Source organism: Canis aureus, chromosome 16 (genome assembly GCF_053574225.1).
Source record: "Canis aureus isolate CA01 chromosome 16, VMU_Caureus_v.1.0, whole genome shotgun sequence".
Lineage (NCBI taxonomy): Eukaryota > Metazoa > Chordata > Mammalia > Carnivora > Canidae > Canis > Canis aureus.
The window spans coordinates 29,606,537-29,626,836 of record NC_135626.1 but is presented as its reverse complement, the minus strand read 5'-3'; the positions used below and the strand labels follow the sequence as shown (position 1 = coordinate 29,626,836).

Below are 20,300 nucleotides of genomic sequence, written 5' to 3'. Positions count from 1 at the left end.
AAGGCAGAGAATTTGACCATTGAACCAGATTATCACCATCTCTCCATGGGCTTCAAATCTCTATATATTGTTTATTCTACCTTTTGTGGTTGACAAACTTGATAGAAAAATTATGTTTTCAACTTCCATTATACTTTGCCTTTTTATATAACATCATTTCCTTTTACCCAAACAGTGGATCTACACTTGCACTGTTTTTCTTTTACAGAGTCCAAAGGCCTTTTATTGATCTTAGAATATTTCCCTCTATTATTTTTTCAAGATTGATTTATTTATTTGAGAGAGAGAGAAAGAGAGCAGGAGGAGGGGCAGAGAGATAAAGAATCTCAAGCAGACTCCCCACTGAGTGTGGAGCCCAGCTTGGGGCTCCCTCTCATGACACTGAGATCATGACCTGAGCCAAAACCAAGAGTCAGGTGCCCCTGAATGTCAACCTCTTTAAATCCAAGCTTATTCTGAACCTTAGCCTCACTGTCACTCTTCCCTCAGACCCATTCTACTCTTTGGTGCTCATCCTCAGGGTCCTGCCGGTCATACATCTTTTTAAAGCCAGACCCCACCACAGAGCAACCTGCATGTCTCCGGTATGGCTTTGGTCACTCCCCCATGCCGCCTTGCCTTTTCTCCTCATTGGGATCAGTTCTGACTGTCATGCCATAATGGTTTTTCTAGGAAAATTCCTCCTTTCTTCATGACATCATTGGCTGCGGGACCCGACTTTTCTAGGAACATTTAAAACATGTTGTGATGGACATCACTACTGTGGTCCCATGGACCCTATTTCCTTTGTGGAACTGCTCCTCACACACCATACCCAACCCAAACTCCACCTCTAGGTAAAAGAGCAAGCGGGGCTGGGTCAGCCATAGTATGTGATCCACCTTGCAACAGTGATTAGTCTGGAAGTGGGCATGAGGCTCAGCAAGGTCAATTAGAAATCTTGCTTCGGTTGAAGAAGAGATTGAGAAAGATAAAAGGCACTTTTCCATCTGGATAACTAAACTAGGAAGGTATAAATCCAAACTTATGGATAGTTACCTTCCCACCTGTCTGCAGATGGAAAAAAAAAAAAAAAAGGAACTAAAGGATGAGGCAAGAGAGAGAAAGTCATCCTAATTGCCTTGTTTGAGATCCTGACTGGAGCCAGCAGCTTCCCAGTCGCAAGGGCCAATTTACTCTCTTGCTTCAACTGCCAGCAAAAGCCCTCTGACTAATATGTTTACCCTCCTAACGTCTGGGGCACATGTTTAACTGTGGCCAACGCCCTCCTCCTTCATTATCACAGCCTCCAGGATGACATAAGTTCTTTTCCCAAGGTTTCCAGAATACTCATAAGATCAGCAAGTTCATCCCCCTGTGCACAAAATGCAAAGGGACAGTTTTCTTCCTTATCTCCATAATCTTTCCAGAGATGATGTTATTTGCTCTGCAAAGTAAAAGGGGTCTGTCAAACATCGGACATTTAGGATAATAAGACTGGATTTCCAGCAAATGACTGGTAAGTTGGCAGCCCTCATGATTTCTTTGCCTTGTGTCGGTACTAGATAGGAAGTCAGAATTCTTTTGTAAAACACCTATATCTTCTGTTCGCCCAGGTAGTCACATCTCCACAAGAATGTAGACTCTGCAGACTTTTCAAGTCTGGATTCTCCCTCCATTCTCTCTGTGGGTGGCCTTGGACAATTTCCTTGACCTTTCTGATCATTGGTTTTTCCATCTATAATATGGAAAAATAATAGACTTTCCTTTTAAGATTGTAATGAAACTTAAATGAGACATTGCATGTGAAATGCTTTGATTTTTTTCTACCAATAGAAAAAATACCACCACAAATGTTAAGAGAAACCATTATCATTTTTATTTTTTCATCACCCAGATTTTCTACTCTGACCACCCTCAAGTTAAACCGTTTTCCCACTCCTTGCATATACTTGTCTTTATTAGAATTTCTATTTCTTTTAAGCCAGTAGCACCCTTTCACTGCCAGACAAGCACCATCCCACCAGATGGGACACCAGGTGGTGTCGTCTCTGAAATCATTTTTGCCTCTTCCTGTTATGTGTCAAATTTGCTTTGTTTCTCTACTCTATGTGTTGGAGCACAGGCTCCTAAGTATCTGCTTCCCTGTCTGCACCTCTGCTTCCTCTTATTTCTGCCTAAAAGTCTGGCTCTGAGCCTTTGCTCTTCTCTTGTGCATCCAATTTATAGATCATCCTGTCTTCCTCTCTGCATCTTTCTTTCCCTTGCCATGTCACATTGACCCAAGAGTAAAGCCAAGTTCTTATCTTTGATTTCTACACGACAGCACTCACACAGGGCATTTGTGAACACAGCAGAAACACAACTCCAAATGAGCATGGAGTATCCCTCCTTCATCACCCTGCCATGATGCTTTACCTCATATTCTCTACTTTCTACTCTCTTCCCAGCTGTCTCCCACTTGCTGCCAATCTGTATTCTTTCCTAACAGCTTTAGCTCATTCTTTTTATTTCTTTGACTCATGCCATATTGTCTCTATGAGGTCTTACCTTCAATCCCAAACTGCTTATCTAGGCATTTTCCTAAATAAAACAATACCTTTCCTTTTTTAAGATTTTATTTATTTATTTATTTATTTATTTATTTATTTATTTATTTGAAAGAGAGGGCTCGATCATGAGTGGGGGAACAGACAGAGACAGAGGGAAAAGGAGGATCCTAAAAAAAAAAAAAAAAAGGAGGATCCTCACTAAGCAGGGAGCCCAATGCAGGGCTTGATCCCAGAACCCCAAGATCATGATCTGAGCTGAAGGCAAACACTTAACCAACTGAGCCACCCAGGTGCGCCCAAGATAATACCTTTCTTAAGAGGACTTCTGGTTCAAGACATAAGAATTTTTTCATTCATTCATTCATTCATTCATTCATTCATATCAGTTACAAAATTTTATCTGAGATTTTTTTCTTCCTCTAATTTAAAATATTTCGGGTAGAAAAGTCTCCTTCACACATGTGCTTCTTGGGTTTTATGACAGACACTCCGCAACCAGGTCATTCTTCTGCGATCATGAACTGTGGGCCCAGGCAACAAACCCTGCTTTATTTCACTAATCCTGATTCCTTCTAGTCAAAAGCCCTACTTTCAGGAGAGGAAGGAAATGAGAGAACTAGAGACGAGTATGCTTCCTATGCCTTCAGGTTACTCAGTCTCTTACCTACAGTACTAAAAATCCAAATAGGGCAGCCCTGGTGGCTCAGCGGTTTAGCGCAGCCTTCGGCTTGGGGTGTGATCCTGGAGACCTGGGATCGAGTCCCACGTCGGGCTCCCTGCATGGGGCCTGCTTCTCCCTCTGCCTGTGTCTCTGCCTCTCTCTCTCTCTCTCTCTGTCTGTCTCTCATGAATAAATAAATAAAATCTTTAAAAATAATAAATAAAAGTAAAAATCCAAATAGTTTTGGTGGCCAGGACATCTCCTCACTCCTTCAGTAAATTCCAGGGGACTCAGTACAAGCAGGCAGTGACTGGTAGTTCTGATGACTACTAGCAGGTTCTTCATCACATCTGATATACATGTGCTAGACAGAAGGGTTTCCAATTAAGTCACGTCAGCTCTACTCAGAAAATTCAGTATCCATTCTCAGGAGAACAGTGCTCATCTCTCCAAGGAGGGAGAGATCAGCAGATTCCTTCTCCTTGCTTATACCTGTTCGTGTGCTGGTGGGTGAATTTTGAGTGGGGATTTCTTCAGAACATCCAGAATTACCCCTTTTTAGCCTACATAGTTGGCGGTAGAGAGGCAATCTGAGGCCAAAACTAGTAGAATATAATCCGGTTTCATCACGGTATATAGTAAAATTGGGTCAAGGTCCGAAAAACAGCACCAAGGGCACCTGGGTGGCTCAAGTGGTTAAGCGTCTGCCTTTGGCTCAGGTCATGATCTCGGGATCCTGGGATCAAGTCCCATATCGGGCTCTCTGCTTCTTCCTTTCACTCTCCCTCTGTGCTCTCTCTCGCTCTCTCGCTAGCTCTCTCTCTCTCTCTCTCTGTTTTCTCTCTCAAATAAATAAATAAAATCTTTAAAAATAAAAACAGTACCAAAAGTAGGCCACAAGGTCTTTAAGAGGCATATTCATTCACAAAGAATACCTAGGATTATTTCATAAAGAAATGACTGAGCTGAGAAAGAAATCAGAAACCTTAAGTCTGAGAAAGGAGGTCACAAAGGTATGAGGACCCGAGGAATGGATTCAGGTGCAGGGGATGAGATTAGGGCAGCCCAGAGAATCTTACCACAATTTTTGCCGCAGCCAGAGTTGATTCTTATTGGCTAACTACGGATGTCATGGCTTCTGTACCCACAGGTACCCAGAGCGCCTGTCAGAGCCCCATCACGGGTCTGGATTTCTAGGACAGTGTCTGCCTCTCTTTCATTCCTAGGTCACCTTACACTATCCTAATTCTTGACTTTTTTAGTAATGTCCCACTCCAAGCCTAGGCTATATGTGTTAGCTAGGGACTTAGATATGTCTCCAAGATGTTCTGGAGTCCCACCAAGAGTTTACTTATTTACATGAGAAGCTGAGGGGGACTCCTAAGAAATAACTCACCCTAAGAGCACAGGGAGTTGGACAGAGGAGCAGAGCCTAAACAAATCCTCATGTTCAGAAGAAGGGTGGTTCTGACTAGCATAGCATCTGCATCTTGGATTTGTCTCCAGGCCAGCCCCCCTCATAGTCTCATGCCTAGTTCTCAGGAAATGACAGATTATTTGAGTAAAAATAAAAAGAACTAATGTTGCTGAAATTGTATACGAAATTAGGGCTTCTGTCACAAAGCATAACAAAAATAGAAGTCCCTCCCCTTCTCATAGTGCAACACACAGCAATATTTTGCTTACCCAGAGAGATGATTCAACAGAGGTACGCGGTAGCCAGCTGCAAGATGGTTCCCAATGATACCCACTTCCTGGTATTCACACCTTTGAGTAGTCCCTTCCCACATTGTAGCAGGGTTGGTCTGTGTGACTAATAGAATGTGGCAGAAGTATGGCATGTCACTTCTAAGGCACTGCAGTTTCCTCTCTGCTTTCTCTCTCTCTGAATCGCTCAGTTCAGGGGAAGCCAGCTGCCATGTTATGAGGACACTTTAGAAAATCTGTAGAGAAGTCCTTGTGGTGAGGAACTGATGCCTCCACCCAACGTCCATGTGAATGAGCCATCCTAGGAGTGGTTGCTCCATCCCTGAGAGCCCCTCAAGAACCTCACTAGAGGCCTTGGGACAGAAGCATTGAGCCAAGCTGTTTCTGGATTCCTGGCCCTTAGACACTAGTGAGATAAAAATGTTTTAAACTGTGAAGTTTGGGGGTAATTTTTTATATAGCAAAAGATAACCACTGCAGAATTTAGTACCAGAAGTGAGATGTTGCCATAACAAAAATGCAGGAGAGGTTTAGAATCAAGCAGCAAGGTTGGAAAGATTCTGAGGAGAGTTTTAGTGCAAGCCTGAAGAGCTTTGACAAAACTATTTGCAGAGGCATGATGACTTTTGAGGAGTCTGCAGGTGAGGGCAAGCAAGAGAGTGAGAAAAATCTTATCAGAAGGTGGAAGAACGGGGGATCCTTGTTGTATAGTGGTGGAAAGTTTAGCAACACTGTCACCCACAGGTATGGGAAAGAAAACGTACCTTAATGAACTGGATCTGGCTAAGGAGATTTCTAAGCTATGTGTCAATTCGCGACCTTGTTTCTTCTTGTTGTTTATAATAAGATGTGAGAGGAGACAGACAAGGCTAACGGAAAAACCACTAAGCATTAAAAGAGCCAGGGCTCAGTAGTCTTGAAATTTTTCAACCTCTCAGGATGGCAAACAATGCTAAAATTAAGAAATGTCCTCCAGGGATGCCTGGGTGGCTCAGTTGGTACAGCATATGACTGTTGATCTCAGGATCATGAGTCGAAGCCCCTCATTGGGCATGGAGCCTACTTTAAAAAAAAGAGAGAGAGGGAGAAGATAAAATGAAATGTCTTCCATACAATGATCAATTCCAGGGAACTGCAAGAAAAACGTGCAGAAGATGAAGCCAAGGGAGTAGCAATAAAGCCCTTCATAAAGCCCTCAGGAAGCTCTAAGGTGGTAGTTCAGACAGCTATTGACTCAGTCAAAAATGCCCCTAAAAAGTAAAAGTGTGTGCTTCAGAGATACTCTCCTTTAAACAATAGAGCTTCTAAGAAGCTTAAGGATGTTGTCTTTGCCATTTCAGCAGAAACCCACAGGCTTCTCTCAAAGAGATTTCTGGGTGCGGCCTTTGTATAATGGGATGAGCCCAGTATCATTCACCAGAGCTTCAGAAAGTTGTTCAGAAGATGGTATTTGTAGAAACACAGACGGCCTGGACTGAAAAGGGCAGAAACTGCAAAATGAAAATGGTCCGTGAACCTCTCCCTCCAGATTCTGGCAGGAAACAGTCTAAGAAAATGACATAGCTGCAAACAAGACTACTTTTCATGGAAAAGCAAGGATGACTCAGAGGAAGAACCAAGACCCCAGAGGGAAGGGCAAAGAGCCAGGGAGAATTATTCCCAGTCAGACGAAAGACCAAGTCTTAGTTAACGAACTTGCAAATATCCAGCTGTGTTTCAGACTTGCCATGGACTGGTCAGTCCTGGGTGCCTCCCATGTCCCCCCATGTTTTGGATAGACGTGTCTATAATGGTTATCTTTTGCCTGCCGCATCATTATGTGTTGAATGTCTGTATTCATGGATCTTTACATTTGAGAGGAACTATACTTAAGGAACTGAATTTAAGGAATTACACCTGAGGATCCTCATCAACTCCGGGTTTAGATGACACAGTTCTGGAATTCAAACTGATGCTCCGGTGGCATGATACCTTAGGGGCCTTGGGAAAGAGTGAGTGTATTTTGCATGTGGGAAAAATAGAAATAGTTTGTGCCCAGAAGGTGAACTGTGCTGTTCTGTAAATGTCCACAGTTTCTTTTATATTCTTCCCCTCAAGAACTGGAAACCAATTTCCCTCCCCTTGAGTAGAAGCTAGACTTAGTGACTCAATTTTAATGAACAGAAGAAAGTAGTAGAAGTAATGGTGGACAAGTTTGAACACCAGATCATGAAAAGCACCTGCTTGCTCATTCCCCTTTAGATCCTTTGCTCTGAGAAAAGCCAGATAAGATGTCCTGGGGACACTCAGGCCACCCATCAAGATGCCCACCCTGCCAACACCCATGTGAGTGGGCCATGTCAGAAATGTATACTCCAAAAAAAAATAAAAAATAAAAATAAAAAATAAAAAAAAAAGAAATGTATACTCCAGCATCAGCCAAGCACTCAGATGACTGTCCCTCCTGCTGGTATATCCTGACTGCACCCAACACCAGAATCACCCACCTAAGTCATTCCTGAATTCCTCACCCACAGAAACTGAGATAATAAATGATAAGTGCAGCTCCCCATCTCTCATCCACACAGACCCAAGCCAGAATGTAGTATGAGAAAGAAATAAATCTTTCTTGTTTTAAACAACTGATATTTGGGGGAGGCCTTGTAACTGTAGCATGATCTAGTGTTGGTGAACTGAAACTCTAGACTTCATGTTAAAGCACACAAAAAGCCCATATCCAGAAAACTACTGCAAAATATCTACATTTCAAAATATCTACATTGGTATCTCAGTGAGATCATAATAATGCTCAGCTCCCTGCTGGACACTTCCTCCACACCCTGAATCTCAGAGGCTCATGGAAAAGGCCATCTAATGAAAGACCTATTTATTCCCTAGTTGAGCACTTCTCAAACCTTAATGGGCCTAAGGTTCACTGGAGATTTTGATACTATACATCATCAGGTTATACTCCCCAGAGAATCAGCTTCAGGAGGTCGGGAGAGGCTTAGAAATCTGTAGTTTTAATAAAATGCCAGTAGCTTCTGAGGCACTTCATCACAGACCACACTTGGAAAAACTCTGGGCGATTACATGGTAGACAACCTGCAGAGACATATTCACTGTCCGCAGGCAAAGCAGAAGCAAAGTAACCCAGAGATTAAGAGTGTGGTTGCTTCAGCATGTCCACTGCTCGTTGCTGGACGTGTTGCAAGTCCTCCGTAACTGCTGATTCTCCTAGTGGCCACCCCGACAACACTGTGATAGTTCTTACACACAGATTGCACCTCATAGACTCTTTCCATGTTTCTGAGTTTCCAAACTGCATGAAATGAACAGCATGCCAGATGTTCTGCTCCTGATTCCATGTACGTCTCTGCCATTTCTACATTAAATACCATCACAAACACATACTATAGCAAATTAGGGATCAAAGGGATCCTGAAGGCCATTTAGTCCAACAGCCCCCTACACCCATTTCATAGAAGAGAACACTGAGGTCTTGAAAGACTAGGGGAGATGTGAGAATACCCCACAACTAGCAAGTGGCATTGAACTCTGTTCTCTCGATACCCAGCCTTTGGCTCTTCCATCCTTAGCAGTAGAGTCCTATATTTGGGATTTTCTCACACATTTGGAAACACCAGGCATTGAGAAAGGGATCGCTTTAATTAACACAGAGGAGGCATGGGCTGGGAAGGGAGGGTGAGGAGAGAGTTCCAGACCATTGCCTACACCAGGCTCTAAATTCCAGATGCTGTTTGTCATCGGGGCCCATCCACATGACATCTGGCACCACAACATTGGCTGGAGACCATACCTTGCTTGGCTAACATCTTAGGGGTTGGGAGAGGGGTGGAAACTTCCTGGAGAGAGACAGTTCTGTGCCCAGATCCACTGGGCATTCATGCCCAGTGAACGGCAGGATGGTGTCATGGGAAACCCACCAGACTGAGACTCAGTTCAGGCTTTGGTTCTGCTACTGACTCACTGTGTGATCTTGAGCCTCTTCCTTAACCTCTCTGAGCCTCAGTTTAAAAATAATACACTTAAAAATATAAATAAAAATAATACACTTGCTATTCTACTAGCCAACATTAGAAGAAGCCTCCAAAAGAATCTACTCTAATCCCCTAATTCAATAGACAGGGAACCCACAAATTCATTTGCATGAAATCCTAGATACATGTGAGAAAATAGTGATAAAAGCTCGAACAGCCTGGTGTCTAAGAATCAAGTTGCATGAAGTGAGCCAACCGTACACTGCTTTACTAAGAGTCTAGGGGGCGGAGACATTTTAGTAGCATCCGTCTTAGGGTCAGTCAGACTCTTGAAGGGTGAAAATGCTCTCAACAACTTTGTCAAAAGAGTTACATCAACAGATGTAGGGGGAACCCCAGAATGCAGAATGAGAGCGTGCCCATGCAGAACAGAGGCCTTGAGCGCCCTGGGAGTACTCAGGCCCGGATCTGCACCCCAAGCTCCAGGGAGAGGCCAGGAGGAAGGCTGTGTCCAGGGCAGGAGCCAGTGCAGGGAGGAAAGGCAGATTAGCAGGCTCTGGAGATACCTCCCAAACATCCGGAACCCATTGCTCCAGCAGGGCATGGGGCTCCAGAGACATACTGAGCAGAAGATGGGGCGGGGTGGGGGGGTGGGGGGGAGGGATTTGTTTTATTTTTGGATTTGGCCAAATCAAAAGAATTTGGGAAATTGTGGAGACTGTTGTGTTAAACACAGCCTCTGCAAGATTGGCGCTAGCCTGTTTATAAGTAATTCAATCTGAGGCAGGGAGGAGCTGTAAGTGTGCATGCACGCACATACTCGCACATGAATGCATGCACACACGTGCACACACACACACACACACACACACACACACACACACACACTGCCTGCACGGGCCAGTGGTGCCAGGAGGCCTGATCTTCCCATGTTGCTTCCTGAGAGAGTGGCCAAGGCACATGGGCTCGGGACCAGGATCCATTCATCCATTCACTCTGGTATTTACTGAGCGCCTACAATGTGTCAGGCATATGGTAAGCTCTGGGGATAAGGTGGGGAACCCAGCAGAGAGGCGCCCTTGCCTTCACAGTACTCACATTCTGGAGGGCTACCCAGCTGATAGGAATGCAGCTTCTGCACCATCTTTTCCCGAGCCGAAGCAAGTGGAGAAGAGTGCAGGTGCATAAAGGCAGAGATGGTTGGGGGAGAAGAGGAAGGAGTAGGGAGTCATGTAGCAGACACTGCCTACTGCTTCCCCAACAGCCATCCATCCTTCCCACTTTTGTTCTTGTTCAGGCAGCACTCAGGGCTTGATCTCGGGGAGGAGGGAGACCTTCTCCAGCCCCAGGAGACACACCACATTAGAGGTGTATGCCAGCCATGGTCAGCTCATCACCCTTGGCCAGAAATGGGCCTAAGTGTATAGACATGTCATCCAATTTTGGCTTCATAGGTATGAGAACTCTCCTCCTGGGGAGGGCTTCCTTTCCCAAATAAAAAGTCAGAGCCCCTCCCCCTTTTTACAAGAACATGAAGGAAGTGCCTGGAGGCGTCATAGATACTATTTGAAAACCCAAAGGCCACATGTCAACAAGCTAAGATGGCAGGACGGGGAGAAGAGCTGAGTGGCTCACATCATGAGCCACCGCCAGAGCCGTCCTCTAGACCCTATCTCATAGGGCAGAGACTGAAAAAAAACAAAAACAAAAACAAAAAACAAACAAACAAAAAAAAACAAAGCCCTATTTGGTGAAGTTTTTTAGTTGGGTTTTCTGTTGCTAGCAGCTCAGGCCATTCCAAAAGGGTCTGAGAGGCCACGTTACTAGTACCATCGTGAGAAAGCCAGCTCAGGAAGGGTAGGTGGATCCGAGGCTCAGTGACGCTATTGGAAAGGGCCAGGAAGAAGAGCTCAGCCAGATTTCTTAGTTAAGATCTCCTGGGCAGCCTGGGCGCGCTCTGGTAGTCCGACAGGTGTGCATGGTGGAGGACTCCTCCTCGGTGGGCTTGCGCACCAAGACCGCTTTCTGAAGAGGGCTTACCGGGTCATCTCAACCCCAATTTCTTAATCTTTGATGTAAATTGGTATTCTAATTGCATTTGAAGGAACCAGCAGAGTAAGGACTCTCAAATCCCATGGGTGTGGTTATGGAAGAGAGAGACAGAGACACGAAATTCCTATGTTAAGTTTCTATTGCTTCCTGTCTGGTAAGAGGGGCATTCAACTGCCTAAGCTTGAATCCGGCTACTCCCTAACTGCGCCATTAAAGCTATGGAACCAGCATGTGCTTCACTTTTCTCATCTGTAAAGTGGGATTATTAAAGTAGCCTCTATTTCATAGGGCTGTTTTGAATATTAAATAAATCAGTTCATTCAAAACTCTTAAAGTTTGGGGTGCCTGAGTGTCTCAGTCAGTTAAGTGTCTGCCTTCAGCTCAGATCAGGATCCCTCGGTTCTGGGATGGAGCTTCACATCACGCTCCCTGCTCAACGGGGGGGTCCGCTTCACCCCCCTCCCTCCTGCTTGTGCTCTCTCTCTGCTATCTCTGTCACTATCGCTGTCTCTCTCTCAAATAAATAAATAAAATCTTTAAAAAATAATAAAAAACTAAAACCCTTAGGACAAGTGCTAAGCGCATGGTAAATCCTCAAGGAGCATTAGCTAATATTTTAACAATGTGACTGATTCTGAGATGCACATGATTCCACATTTTTAACGTCTCTGGAATCACAATGGGTCTTTCAGAGGATGGTGTGTCATAAGTGATTGGAAGCATTTTTTCTTGTGATTCATTGACTAATGATTTTTCTTTTACAATCTGAAACATCTTACATTCAATGAAATGTGCAATTATCATTGTTAGTGGAGCAGATCTCTCTGTTGTAAAAAGGACCTCTTGAGTAGTCCCATCGCATAAAGATACAAAAAGCAAGTAGGCATTTCACTGTCATGGGGAGGGACTTTTGGAGGGAGTCCCAGGCCACCTTCCCCAATATCTTTTTTGTTGGTGGAACTCAAGTCTTCCAGTGAAGGGATGGGCAGATCTGCACAGGGGACCAGATCCAGATGGAGACTGATGAAGTTTTTGGGATTCAACGTTATTCCAACATCTGAAGAATTAGGATTGTACAGTGATGTCATCTAAACAGAAAAGACATGAAGGGCCTATCAAGAAGGAGTTCTCCAATGAAAGGGGACAGGAGGGTTGTGACCCCAACTAGAGCCAGCGCTGAGACTGTCAGGGAGGGCAAGCTGTTCTAGGGCCTTATTTGGCAGAGGTGGCTTTAGGGTAGCCAAGGTCTTCCCCACCTTCTGCCTCCAGGAGGCACAGGTGCACCTGATAAATCCCCAGTGGGACCGGATCTGATACTCGGGAACCGTAGCTTCTTGTGGGAGGGTAGATACAGGAAAGAGAGAAGGCCATTCCTCTAATGGAGACACGGTGGCTACAGTCAGTTTCAATTCAAATAATAAGACAAGCACAGCCTGATTTTTAGCATAAACAGGTGAAGCAAATCATATGAGCAAATTTATTAGTAGATAGTAATTATACATGACATTATTACTAAGGGCAGCCAACTGGTATCCAGTGCCTGCTGTGTGTGAAGCGCTGGACTATGCACCATGTACACGTTACCACGTTTACCCAGCTGGCAAGTGGCAGCATGGATTCATTTGACAGGCAAGGAAATGAGACGAGAGAGGTCAGTTAACTTCTCTACGGTCACAGAGCTGGCACACAACAGAGTTCAGGTTCGAACTCAACTTGTCTGACTTCAGAGGCTGGGTTAACCGCTGTTCAGCGTGGGAAGTGGCATTTCTTATTTTAATGCAGGTCGACTCCTGCCTGCGAGGTCCGAGAGGGTGCGGCTTCTCCCTCTGCCCACAGAAACTCCATCATCGATCTTTTTAGCTCAATAAACATTAGCGAGGGCTTGTGCGGAGCAGGAGCTCTGCCTCAGTGCCCCTCTCCCAGGGGGTCCTCCTTCAGCAGCATTTCAGCCAGCTCAGATGGCCCCACTGGTGGTGAGCGCCACACACCAGGGAACGACCCAACAGCCAAGTATTTTCTTACAGTTGAGGTGGACGGGAAGTCCAAGACCAAGGGGGTCCACAGGGTTGTTTCTGATGAGGACTCTCTTCCTGGCTTGCGGAGGGCTGCCTTCTCATTGTTTCCTCGTATGACAGAGAAGGAGGGAGGGAGAGAGAGAGAGAGAAAGAGAGAGATCGTGAGAGAGGGATCTTCCTCTACTTATAAGGCTATAGTCCTATCAGATTACATACACCATCTTACTAACCTTCACAATAGCCAGTACAACGGACATGACAGAGGAGTAAATGAGGCTCAGAGCTGAGGTTCCCTACTCAAGCTCGCACGGCTAGATGGTGGGAAGTGCCAGAGTTTAGACCCAAGTTTGGATCCCAAGTCCATGCTCCTTTGTTTTCACTATGCTCTATTCCCACTGAGCAATTGGGTACCCTAGGGGGGCCCAAGGTAGTAGCTCTATGACTCTGAGCCGAGGTTTGGGGCTAAACCAAGGTCACGTACTCAGGAGCAGCCCTAAGGACCAAGAGGCTGTCAGGACAGACAGAATGGAGAAAGGAAGAAGAGAACCAGGGTGTAAATCTTGATGGCTTCCCAGCATTGCCACTGTCAGACTGGAGGAGTTCCAGTTCCACCTGTCTTACCCAGGGGGCCAAGTCTCTTTTTTACCCCCTTTACCTTCAAGCTCTACATCTCTTTACAGGTAAACTAGTCTTGCAGACAAGTACCAACCATGCCAGCCCACCCTCCCCTCCGGCAGCAAAGGAAATGAACTTGGAGTTCTCCAGTCCTCCCCTGGCGGGATTCAGGGGTTCACACCGCAGCAGTCCTGAGGGACTGGGCTGGGTGTCGGGCTGGGGCTGATAGGGTATTGTCTGGAGCCTTGAGGGCGGCAAAACAAACCCAAGCAGCAGCCGCAGCAGCAGCCAGCCTGCAGGAGCAAGGTGAGCAGGCTGGCCCGGGCCCAAGAATGACGGAGGCCCCTTGCTCGGGCCGCCCCATCTCGGCTTCCCTGGCCCGGGAACAATAAGGAGGCGCTGTCAGGAAGTGACACTGAAGCCGTTCCCCTTATACCTCCTTCAGCCGCTGGCAAAAGGAGGTTCCCGGAGGGAATATTTTTAGTTTGACAAATGAAAGCCTGGGACCGAGGACAGGAGGGATTAAGGGAGCTCTTCTCTGACACTCCTGGAGACGGGGAGATGATGAGTCAGATACAGAGGGCTTAGGCACGACTTCTCAAGACATTCCTCAAGCATGAGCACAAGCCAGGCGCTCGGATTCCTCGCCCCACAGCCCCAGCCCCAGCCCCGCAGCCCCAGCCCCGCAGCCCCAGCCCCAGCCCCACAGCCCCAGCCCCAGCCCGGCAGCCCCAGCCCCGCAGCCCCAGCCCCAGCCCGGCAGCCCCAGCCCCAGCCCCGCAGCCCCAGCCCCAGCCCCGCAGCCCCAGCCCCGCAGCCCCAGCCCCAGCCCCGCAGCCCCAGCCCCGCAGCCCCAGCCCCGCAGCCCCAGCCGCCCGCACCGGAGGAGGGGCCGCAGGGAGCCGCGCTCGACCCGGGCCAGCCGTGTTGGACAGCAGCTCCCGGAGATCAAAGCCGCCGCCACTGCTTTCCCGAACCTGGAGTCAGGAGACGCGGGTTCGAATCCAGCGTCCCCGCTCGCTGGCTGGGATACGGGCTGTCCCCATTCCTCCTTCTATGCCTCAGTTTCCTGACCTGTGAATCAGAAGGGTTGCAATGCCCCAAGGCGGGGACCTTTGGGAAAAAGCACTGAGAGTGCGTGGCTCTGGAGAGACCTGGTTTTTCCGTATTACTCCCCGCACCTCACACAGAGATGCGCTCAAAATCCCACATGGCAGGGGCACCTGCGCGGCTCCGCGGTTGAGGGTCTGCCTTTGGCCCAGGGGGTGATCCCGGGGTTCCGGATCGAGTCCCCCATAGGTCTCCCTACAAGGAAGCCTGCTACTCCGTCCGCCTATGTCTCTGGCTCTCTCTGTATGTCTCTCATGAATAAATAGATAAAATATTTTTGAAAAATATAAAAGAAATCTCACGTGGCAAAACAAACCCGCATTCATCAAATACTTCTCATGAGCCAGCCTTGCACTAACTCCCCCTCCTTTAACCCCCTTAATACCTCGGGGAGGTAGAGCTCATCACTGCATTTTATAGGTAAGGAAACTGAGGCTCAGAAAGGTGGCCTGACTTCCTCAGCTCACAGAGCTAGCCAGCAGTAGGCTGGCATTAAAACGCCTGGACTCTGAAGCCCAACATCCCAAATCCCTGCTCCAGTGACTCCCTGGCTGGGCTTGTATCTGGCGGGAGAACGTCTCTTATCAGAAGCCACAAGTGACGGTAAGATCAAGGCAGTGCTCAGGGCCGGGTGCCAATCAGGGAGCCAGAAGCCGAGGACCGGGCTGCCAGCAGGAGAGGGGCCAGAGGAGAGAGAGACGGGAGCCCAGAGCTAGGACTCAGACACCAAGTGCAGGTTGGAGGGGCAGGGCGGCCACCCGGCTAGAGCCTGGGCCCCTGGCACCTATCCACAGTTGGCTCCACCGCAAGTGCATTTGCAGCCATGCACTGGGAGGTTAAGCACGCTTAAAAGTCAGAATCTGTTCATTTAGTTGGCTTATTTCTCACTTTCCAGACAGCGGGGTTGGGTGGGTGCTCCCGGGATTCAGCACCCAGTCACTAAGTGAATTCCTCTTCAAGTATGTAAAGCCATGATGAGCAACCCACGGGCAGACCCCACATTGCCTGTGCACTTGAATTTCATTGGCCCACAATGGAATTTCAGGATGAATAGTAAAAGGCCATCATCGATGAGTGCTGCTTCTCAAAAATGCCAAGAGTGATCATTCTGTTGCTAAAACTAGTATTTTTTCAGTCATTAGCATATTTCTCCAGAGTAGGGGGGTCTAAGTCCTAGAAATTCACTTTTTATCCACTCCTGGAATATAATAGAGCTATTTTGTTTTAAATAGCAAACAAAAGATGGCCTATCAGTTTGGGTTTTTTTCTTTAATTTGCCCCCAACAATAAAGGAAGGAGAGAACGAGGAAGGAAGAAAGGAGGGACAGGCCCCTGCCTACACCACAAGCTCTGCTTTCTGTGTATTCATGGGAAGTATGCCCCACTGCCACTGCCACCAAGCTAACATCCAAGAGACTGCTGGTAGCACCTCTCCCGGTGGCCAGGATGATACAAACAGGTAATCGACCACATCTTCATTTTTGCATTGACCACTAATAATGCTCAGAGCTGATTTTACATCTTTCCTTCAAACCACAGGATCTTTGGCACGTCACTTAAACTCTATGAGCCTGAATTTCCTCATCTATAAAATGAGGTTAATTGCCACCTGTCTCATATGGTAGTTACGGAAATAAAATGAGAGAATATGGGATCCCTGGGTGGCGCAGTGGTTTGGCGCCTGCCTTTGGCTCAGGGCGCGATCCTGGAGACCCAGGATTGAATCCCACGTCGGGCTCCCGGTGCATGGAGCCTGCTTCTCCCTCTGCCTATGTCTCTGCCTCTCTCTCTGTGTGACTATCATAAATAAATAAAAATTTTTTAAAAAGAGAATATAATATAATATGATATAATATAAGTTACTAAGTATATATATTATTTATTGAGTATCTATTATGTGCCAGGCACAAGCCTTATTTATTTAATATATTTATAAATATTTTATATTCATATATGCTTTACAAATATATATTTATGTAATTGTAACATTCCATATATATTTATATGTATATATATGCCATATGGATATGTGTGTCTGAGTTTTTTAAGGGAAGGAGTTGTAATTCATCTCATCATGGAGCAGAGCTAGAAATAAATAAATAAGATAATGAAATGAAGACTTAATTTGCTCTTCCCAGACTTCACAGCTAGGCTGCTGTGTGTTTTAGGTAAACTTCTTTGGCTGCAGGATGAGAAAACCTCTTAAATATTAGGAATGCAAGGGATGGGTGAAGGAGAAGTGGGTGCTGGCAGGATGCCAGTGGGGACAGAGGGGTGCAATCATGAGGCTTCCCGGACTGGGAGGGGGAACCATGCTGAAGCCAGAGCACTTGCTGGAACTGATAGCTTTGCCCACCTTGCAGAGCCCTGACCGGTTTTCTCGCAGGGGTGTGCAGTGCCACAGGCACATGCTTCTCTCTAGCTCCCAGCTGGCCTGCCCTCACTGGGATTCTATGTGCTTCTTCTCCTTCCAATAGCTTCTGCTGCTAGAAGGCTCTGTACACTTTGCCACCTTCCGTGGATGTCACAAGCTTTCAGCTTCAACCTCCTGTGCCAGCTGCCTCATTCTCTCACCATTTCCAAGGTCAAATTCCCCACGGGGTAAATCTGATTGAGCCAACTCATCAACTTTCTCTAAGATGGACTCTATATTGGATGCCCCTGAGTTCCAGCTCTGGTAGATCCTGTGGGGGACAGGGCACAGAATACATCAGCGACCTACTTAGCTGTCCCTGGAGCAGGAAGATGGTTGATGTGTGGGGACACTGACACTTCCCAGTCAGCTTCTTCTTGTGATCTCAGTCTATAATTACTTTTTACCCACAGTCTCTAGAGCAAAGAAGACTGGGACTCGAATCCCAGCCCTACCACCAACCAGCTGCTCTATTGTGGTTTTTGAAGATTTATTTATTTGAGAGAGAGAGAGAGAGAGAGCGCCCGCATGTATGAGTGGGGGAGGGGCAGAGAGAAAGAGAGAATCTCAAGCCGACTCCTCGCTGAGCACAGAGCCCAACTCAAGGCTTGATCTCATGACCCTGAGATCACAATCTGAGCCAAAATCAAGAGTCAGACTCTTAACTGACTGAGCCACCCAAGCATGCCCCAGCTGCTCTATTTTGAACAAGGATCCTTTCAGACCCTTTGGTTCTTTTTCTATAAATGATGATCTTAATAGTACCATAGGGTTGTGATGTGGAATAAATAAGATGATTAGGACAGGGCCTGAAACATAGTAAACACTTAGCACCTGCAGTTGGTCTTATGGCTACTGCTGCCATTGGTATTTAGAGTTGGATAGAATTGGCTTATATCTCATTTCTTTCACTTGAGAAGGCTTCTTTACTCTCCAAGCCCCAATCTCTCCATCTACATCACGGGGCATCTAACCCTTGCCTCACAGAGCTAGTGCAAAGAGTCTGTATGTCAGGAATGTAGAAATCTCAAGCTAGATATCAACAAATGCTTGCTTTCTTTCTCTCTCTCATTCATTGGTGAGTGTTCCTTGAGCGTTGTCCTAAGAAGCCAGTGTCCTCCTCACACCATACCTCCAGAAGTATCCTATAAAAGCCTGAGCCCTTAGGGTCTAGACCCAATCAGTGGTTAAAACTCATCCTCAAAAAGCCATAAGACAGTAGAGCAGATGAGAATCGTGGAGACCAGCCGGCTTCATAGTTTACAGAGGCCCAAGGACAAGTGGTGATAGACCCATGCTAAAGAGTGGCCAACCCAGAAAGAAGACTCTGCCTTTCCTGGCTTCCTGCCCAGTGCTTATGCCACACTTTCTTTGCCCTCAGTAGATTTTTTTCACATGGGGTTCCCTTCTTCCTAGTCGTCAAGCGTGTCTGTCCCCCCAGAACCATCCCTGTGGAGAATTAAAGGCAAGAGCCTTGAGACAAGTGGGAAGGGGCAAAGACAGCACAGCATGCCAGACTCCGCAGGAGAGAGGCAACAGCAGCCCCACAGCATGGCCCCTGGCCGAGCCCAGCCCCTGGCTTATTAGGCAGAGCAAGAGTGCCTCGGGGGTTATTAGGGAAGGGAGCCCCGGAGGCATGATGTCATGTGAATGGCGGGTGTCTGTGGGCCTTGAGAGTGAAAGAGGATTAGGCCCGTGCTCTGGGGCTGGGCCATCCTGCCCTGAGGGCCCGCAAGCAGACCACCTGCTCTGCCTGAGAAATGTTCACCAAAGCACCAACATGAGAAATGAATTTTAAAGTTTGACATTATTGAAAACAATCAGCTCTGATTTCAAAGGCTGGCAAGCTTGTCCCTGCGCCCGCGCCCACCCTGTCCCAGCCCACCCCACCAACACAGCGGACCCGTGACATCAGAGCCTGCCCCAGGGAGAATGTGTGGTGAATAGCCCTATCCTCAGAAGAGGAGGATGGAGTTGCAACCTCAAGAACTGAAGGAGAATTCGGGAATCTTCCTGGCTTAGCTCACATTCCCGATTGCTTGTCAAAACACACATGCTCGGGACTGCCAGATTGTGACAGCAAACCTCTTGCCTCCTGAATCAGTGTGGGATCCCAAGCCCCAGGGATGAAGCCAATGGCTCCCCAGGGGGAAAGACAGGTCCATTCCCAGCCAAGACCATCACCTCTGTGCCCCTCTGTCTGTCTCTGTCTCTGTCTGTACCCTGCTCTTCTGGTTCAGGCTATATCACCCCCTGAACTGCATTAAGACATTGTTACAGCCTCCAGCCACTCTTCCCCCATATTGCAGGGATCCCTCAACTTGAGCCAAAGATATGGGTTCTGTCCGAGTCCCAACCCATCCTATTTACTTGATCAGGAGCAGAATGTTGACACTGGTGTTTGTTAAAGCTCTTCAGTAGAGGTAAATGAGTAGTGGGGATAGAGCACTCTTGCTGCAAGCCATCCGTCCCATCCTGCCCTACTGCTGTCCCCAAAACACAGATCTGCTATCACCTCCAAGAGGAGGGATCCCAGCCCCTTCCCTCAGGGTACCACTCAATCACCAGCCGAGCCAGCCCATCCTCCTTCATGCTCCTCTCACACTCCAGTCACTGGCACAGAGCTTTGCACTCTAGTCAAACCACCTTTTGATTTTCTGGCTCCCACTCTTCCCCTTGCCTATGCCCACCCACTCAGCCATAGCTGGAAATTTTTTTCCTAACCTTCAAAGGCCAACATCGATGTCACCCCTCCTCAGAAGACATCCGTCATGCCCCACACGGTATTAACTGCTTGCCAGTGATAGTGGAAGCCGACACTTCACTAGCACTAACCATGGGGCAGGCAGCACCACACATTGGCCTCACATATCCTAATTCATTCCCTCCTTACCCCAACCCTTCAAGGTAGGTATTATTATCATTCACATTTCACAGGTGAGAAAACAGAGGCGAGGAGACATGAATAACTTCCCCAGGATCACACAGCTACTGACAAGGAGGGATCAAACCCAGGCCATGTCTGGCTCCAGATCCACTGTGCTAGCCATTGCCACTTGGCACTTCCTTCTGCTTCCCTACTTATCGGCCAGTCTCACCCACTTCACACTGAGCTCCTTGAGTGCAGGAATTGGGTCTTATTATAATAAATATTGTAGTATCACAAGTGTTGTTATTAAGCATCACTAGTAGATTACTATATTGGTAGAATTTAAC

At 47.1% G+C, this 20,300-nt stretch overlaps 2 long non-coding RNA genes across 2 annotated transcripts in view; one reads left to right on the top strand and one right to left on the bottom strand.

Annotated features, from left to right (window-relative positions):
- Positions 1-1,246: 1,246 nt before the first annotated feature.
- LOC144286311 (uncharacterized) lies at positions 1,247-7,524 on the top strand. The gene is made up of 2 exons (XR_013354360.1): positions 1,247-1,498; positions 6,240-7,524. It is a non-coding gene; the product is annotated as an uncharacterized LOC144286311 (long non-coding RNA).
- A 4,870-nt stretch (positions 7,525-12,394) lies between these two features.
- LOC144286312 (uncharacterized) overlaps positions 12,395-20,300 on the bottom strand; it is a 72,942-nt gene continuing 65,036 nt past the window's right edge. The window contains exon 2 of the long non-coding RNA XR_013354361.1: positions 12,395-13,054. This is a non-coding gene — a long non-coding RNA (uncharacterized LOC144286312). The remainder of the gene's footprint in view (positions 13,055-20,300) is intronic.